We start from the raw sequence: 6,526 nt of genomic DNA on the forward strand, positions 1-6,526 counted from the left end.
CCCCAATGAGATGGATCAGCCAGGTGGCATCATTGATGGACTCAAGTGTGGCAGCGGTAGTGAGGTTGGCCCAGGATCGAACATTGTTTCATTCTGCTGTGCATGGGGTCGCTATGAGTCGGTTCCGACTCGATGGCACATGACAACAACAACAAATCTAGTAACCAATGTTATGCTCTGATCTCTATACTTGCACATATTTTAAGTGATTGTGCTGGGTGAAATAAATCAATCACCAAAAAAAAAAGAAAGAAAATAAATAAACATGTATTTGACAATTGACTTATTACACTCAACATACTGTTTTAAAGGTTCATTCATGTTGTGGAAAGTATCAGGATTCAACATCTCTTTAAAGTATAGTGGTTTTCCATTGCGTGTCTTGTGTGCTCTAAAATAAATTCTGATTCATTTGTGTGTGTAGACAACATTTAGTGTGTACATTCATCTGTTGATGGGCATTTGGGTTGTTTCTACCTTTTGACTATTGTGAGTAATGTTGAAATGAACATGTGTCTATCAGTACTGCTTTCAGGATTCTCAGGCTTATGTAGAATCAGTTTCTACTTTAAATCTTAAAACATATTCTATGATATGACTTTTCTGTCTCTTGGTCATCCAAAATTCTAATTTGTTAATTAGAAAAGTATCTGAAAACTGAATTAGAAGAAAATCAATAATTTTTTCAAATCTTTTCTTAATATACATATTTTTTTTTTTGGAATAGTCATTCAACGATCACTAAAATCTCATCAAATCAAAAACAGTATTGATTATTTTGTTTTGATGATTCAGAAGATATTCAGTAGGTAAATACCTGAAGGATACAATTTAACAATGGCATTGATGAAGCAACTGTAATTGGTTAATAGGTATTTCAAATGCTAGAATGACAGATAAAATAGCATGTAAGGTATTTTAAAAGAAAATTAAAGTTCTCTCACACACACATTCAATTTCTTGTTATCCTAGTGAGTGGAGAGATTAAAATGTTACTCTCACACCAAACAGTAAGGATCAAATTAATTCAAGTCTGTTCTGCTTCTGGTGTGACACCACCGGCACCTAAGACATTTCTTCCTTTGACAGCACCCACCTGAGTTTAAGACAGACCTCACAAGTTAAACCATACAGACTGACAAGCCTGCCCAAGATTTTAGACGCAAGCCACAAGCTCAGGGGTAAGTGACACCTTCATTGGCTACAAATTTGAAAGTCTCATTAGAACACCAGTGGTAAACTTCAGGATCTGAGCACCCTCACTTCTGTCTTTTTTTTTTTTTTGTAAGCAAGACAACACAGAGGTGTTTATTCACAGCACCTTTGGAAAGGGTGCCTCCATACTATGCCAGGACTGATTTTCACGTGAACTTCCTTTCCCACACACAGTTCTCTCCTGGTACACCAGAGCATAGAGCGAAAGAGGGCAGCATCTAGATGTATTTATACACCACCTTTGAGGGCACAGGTTGGAGATGCAGGCGCACAGGGCATTTGCACAAATGGGACAGCAGAGTTTCACTATAGCCCACCGGAAAGTAAAACTTGTGGGCAGGCAGGTGCCTCAGCACTAGGGCACAAGTCTCAATCTGGTTAGCCCAGCGCTTTAGGACCAACTGGCCAGCCAGGCACCCTGGGAAAGTGACCAGGATGAATCTGCAGAGAAAGACATCCTCCAATGTTCTTTCCCCGGTGTGGTCCCCTCCATCCAGATTACCTGTGTGCAGAGATAGCCAGCCTTTGCTATGCGCAAAGTAAAGCAGGGCGTGCGCCCCCTCGTAGGTCACCGGCTTGTCCCCCTTGCTCATGTGCACTCGGGCGGACCGGTTCTTAGTGCAGGCCGCGGAGGTGTACAGAGCATGGCAGGCACACAGGACCCTCAGGTTCCAGGCCAGGACTCACATCACTCCAGCTCCGCCAAGCACAGGTGCGGCCATCTTGGGCCCAGTGGGAGAGGCACACAGTTACAGTTTTATTATACAAATGGAGAAATACATAGAACAAGGTTGGGGAAAGTTATCAACTTAGAGTTTCCATGTCTCAAAGAGAGACATAATAACCCTCCACTTGTTATATGTCTTTCACTAAGCAGGAAACCCCCGAAACTTCTGTGTCAAGAGCCTCCCTAAGTAGTCATGAGTGACTGAATCCGCCCACCTTTCCTGAGGTCAGTTGATATCAAGTCTTTCTAATCTGGCCCTTACCTGAGTCACCTCAGTAGTATCAACCCTCAGTTGTCTGGAGGCTGTAAGTTGTTTGTAGGTTTTCTCTCTCAGGAACCAAGGACAAAGACCAAATTCTTCAGGTAAAGTGAATGTAAACTCTACATCTATATTTATCAGAGTCCTGTGTGTGGCACTCTAGGATAAGCACTGGACTATTAACCACAAGGTTGGCAGTTCAAAGCCTTCAGTCACTCCTTGGAAACCCTATACAGGGTCGTTATGAGTCAGATGCACTGTGGGACTCAACAGCACTTAACAACAACAGTGTATTTAATACTCTTTCTATGAAATTATTTATATCTTAACAGAATAAACAATTGTTTTTATTTTTTTTCTAAAGTCAATATGAGCTTTTCTAGACCTTCTGAGTTGGTTCTCTTCCTAAATTTGGTGTAAACGTCCAATAAGTTTTCTTTAGCTGCGCTTCTCATTTACTAAATTCAATTAGAAAGATCAGCTCTTGTTTTGGAAAATTCATCTCCCACTGACTAGTTCTCTTGCTGACTGCTGTCTGCTGACCTCAGGGTTAGCAATGCATTCTGAAGCAATTGAGTCACTTAACTAGAAGTAGTCATGCAATGATGAAATCGCTGTGGTGGTTTCCCTGGCTATCTCTGCCAATTAGAAATACCAAAGATGCTACTATACTGACTTTAGCTCTCATACCCAAATTAGGGGAGGCAAGATAGCATAAAGTGGGCAAGATTTCTGTACATATTTATGCAAAGATGATGGAAAGGCTCTACCTAAACTGGCCCATAGTCAACTTTTGAAAGACCTGTCCCTTGTCTCTTGTTCGTAACTAAGTATTTCTGAAATAGAGAGTCCCTGTGTGCTACAGTTAACAATCTTGGCTATTAACTGAAAGGTTGCAGGCTTGAGTCTACCTATAACCATCTCAGGATAAAGACCTGGTGATCTGATTTCAAAAAGTTAATCATCAAAAACTTGGAGCACAGTCCTATTCTGGACTATTGGAATCAATTTGATTGCAAAAAAGACAGGATGAACAAAGAGAAATGAGTCTTACCTCTCCATCTTGAAAACCCTGGTCTTAGTACAATCTCTTTGGGTTCTAAGCTATAAACCTGGCAGAAAAATTTGTATCACAACTGTCTCATTATTTTACTTTGTCTTAATACCCTCAGTAGTAAGTTAAACCCCTCAGCCGGGACAAGCTCCACCCTTTGAGTCTCATTTGCATAGAGCATGAGCTTGTTTAGTGTTATTGTTGTTGTTAGTGACTTCGAGTTGGTTCCAGCTCATAATGACCCTGTATAGGGTTTCCGAGGAGCAGCTGGTGGGTTTGAACCATCGACCTTAGCAGTGCAGTGCTTATTCTACAGCATGACATCAGGACTTCATTGTCTTATTAATTATTGTATAATATTGCCTGACACATAGTAGGTGCTTAACAAATATTTGTTGCTGTAGTGAATGAATGTAATGTAATGAATAAGAAATGCTTGTTATGTTGTAGATTTAAATGAGTGCAGTTATACAAAGCTCACCAAATTAAAGCTCAAAGATCTGTGTTGCTTTGTCATTCAGACTGCTGGTTTTGGCTTGGGGTTTTGTTATCTGAGGGACAGTCTTTGTTGAGAAAACTTCTTAATAGAACCAGGTTGATGTTATTACTGAGATCATCCTTCTAAGTCTAGACATTTTATATGCCGGGGAGAGTACTTCCTTTGCATGTCTAAGCTATAAAATTCACTATCCCTTTTCTCCAAATGGTTGTAAATGCCTATAAAAGCCTACTATAGAATGGCCCCAAAGAGAACCAGGATTCTATTTTTTAGAAATTGAAATACCATTTTTTCCTAGAAAAACAAGAGTTTCACAAATTTCCTGTCCGTGGAAATGTTCCCATTTCTTCTTTGAGAGAATGTATCAAGTCTCACCCCTAAAATGCAGGAGACCTTTGTGAGGAATAGCTCAGGGAAAGAAGTGAATTTCCTTCTAATGCAGAGGAAACAATCTTCACTTTTGAACCATAGAATACATCATGTCAAAATTCAATACACTAAAAAATCAGTTGCTGTCCAGTCGATTTCTACTCTAGGGAACCCTGCTTCTCTAAGAGTAGAACTGTGCTCTCTACGTTTTTATAATGGCTGTTTTTCTCTAAAGTTTGACAGGCCTTTCTTTGGAGGTAACTCTGGGTGTTCTCAAAAGTCAATCTTTTGATATACAACCAAGTGTATTTATTGTTTATACCACCCAAGAACTTCAGAAGTGGCAAAGGTTTCTGTTGCTTCCTTTTATTTACCTTCAACTTTTTGGTGTTTTATATCCAACTTCAGGCTCTATCCTCCAAACTTACTGTATTAATGCTATCACTGACTATAGAGGCAATTGAAGATATGTACTGTGGGACTCACCTAAGCAGTGATTCTTGTCTGACATAATATGCCGCTGCTCAGTGGAAGGGGTTCCTGGAGGAGGAAGTGTGTGATGGGCATGGGGGATGATGCAAAACGTCACTCCCAATCAGAGGAGTCTATAACATCATGAAACTGTACATTACTTATAAAATTAAGAATCATACAGACAAACTTTTTAAAATCCACAATATTCTCAGTCCATAGAAAAGCAAATCAATTGTTCAAAAAGTAGATCAATCCAACATTTTATTTATATGTTGTTGTTTTTTTAACTGTAGTTTAGCCCAAATAGCAGTGCCTGATAGATTTTTAGCAAAAGGAGGAATTCACAGAATCATATATTTCCTTCCTTTTCAGGATTCATTTTCTGACACATGTGCCATCTGTGACCAAGGTTTTCACTTTTGTAACTCTAGGTTAAACATCACTTAGAGGCAGATGCTTGATTCCTCCTTTTATAGGAAGGCAGTAGATGATTTCTCAGCTACCAAGAAAAAGAGTGGCCATAGCAGAAAGTGAGTTCTTGACCCTAATTTTTCCTTTTTCTCTTATGAGACAAAATGGTATTTCTTGGGTGTAGATTTCATGTCTGCGTCCAATATGTCAGCATGGAATCCTGGTGTGGCACTTGTAGAATAAGCACTGGACTGTTCCCTGCAAGGTCAGCAGTTCAAACTCACCAGTTATACCTTGGAAACCCTATATAGGGTCACTATGAGTCATAACCAACTCTATGACACTTAATAACAACTACAATATATATCAGCACAGAAGTCCCTGGGTGGCACAAAGAGTTGAGTGTGTGACTCCCAACCAAAAGCTTGGTGGTTTAAACCTACCCAGAGGCACTTTGGAAGATAGACCTGGTGATTTGCTGCCAAAATATCACAGCCTTGAAAAACCTCTGGAGCATTTCTAGTCTGCACATGCAGAGTTTGCCATGAGTCAAATTTGACTAGATAACAACTAACAACAACAATAACAACAACGTGTGGCCATAAATAGACTTTCTTGTGTATATTTTGAGAGAAATGCAATATAGCTAGAGGTGGTTACAATTTTCATCATGTCAGTATTATTGCTATTGTTGTTTTTAGGTGCCATCGAGTCGGTACCAACTCACAGCGACCTTATTATGCACAGCAGAATGAAATACTGCCCGATCCTGGGCCAACCTCACTATTGTTGCCATGCTTGAGTATTATAGAGGTAACCAATTATGTGTTTGCTCTCACTTTTGTTCTTGCTCTCACTCTCTCTAAGTTATTGATCCATGCTAAGCTCTGGTAGTATAGTGGTTACGAATCAGGCTGCCAGCCTCAAGGTCAGCAGTTTGACACTACCAGTGGTTCCATGGGAGAAGGATAAGGCTTTCTGCTCCCGTAAAGATTCACAGCCTTGGAAACCCTGTGCAGGGTCGCTATGAGGCAGAACAGACTCGACGGCACTTAACAACAAGTACTAGTTTTGAGTATAATATTAATTAGTGAATTTAATCCTCATCACAATACCTTAAACTAATTACGATAAATGTTCATATTTTGTAGATAAGAAAACAGGAGCAGGGGGAGGTTAAGAAATCTGAAAAGAGCTACTCGGCAGCTACAACTGACAAAGACTGTGGCAGTCTGGTGCCACAAAACATGCTCCTAACTGTCACTATGAAGGTTCTTGTTGATGCAAAGTCCTTTATCAGTTATGTAATTTGAAAATATTCCTTCCCAGTCTGTGACTAATCTCATTCTCTTAACAGATTTAAATACTTATATGGAAATGCAAAGGATCTAGAATAGCTAAACAAAGTTGGAAAAAGAAGAACAAATTTGGAAAACTAAATTACCTGATTTGGTCCAAGCAGATTCTGTGATGGGTGTTTTGTTATGAAGACCCTCTGATTTATCCTGTGACTCCTTC

The 6,526-nt window shown here is 39.7% G+C and overlaps 1 pseudogene; it reads right to left on the reverse strand.

Annotated features, from left to right (window-relative positions):
• Positions 1-1,433: 1,433 nt before the first annotated feature.
• LOC102836807 lies at positions 1,434-1,937 on the reverse strand (annotated as a pseudogene).
• Positions 1,938-6,526: the final 4,589 nt, after the last annotated feature.

This window comes from Chrysochloris asiatica, unplaced genomic scaffold (genome assembly GCF_000296735.1).
Source record: "Chrysochloris asiatica unplaced genomic scaffold, ChrAsi1.0 scaffold00320, whole genome shotgun sequence".
Lineage (NCBI taxonomy): Eukaryota > Metazoa > Chordata > Mammalia > Afrosoricida > Chrysochloridae > Chrysochloris > Chrysochloris asiatica.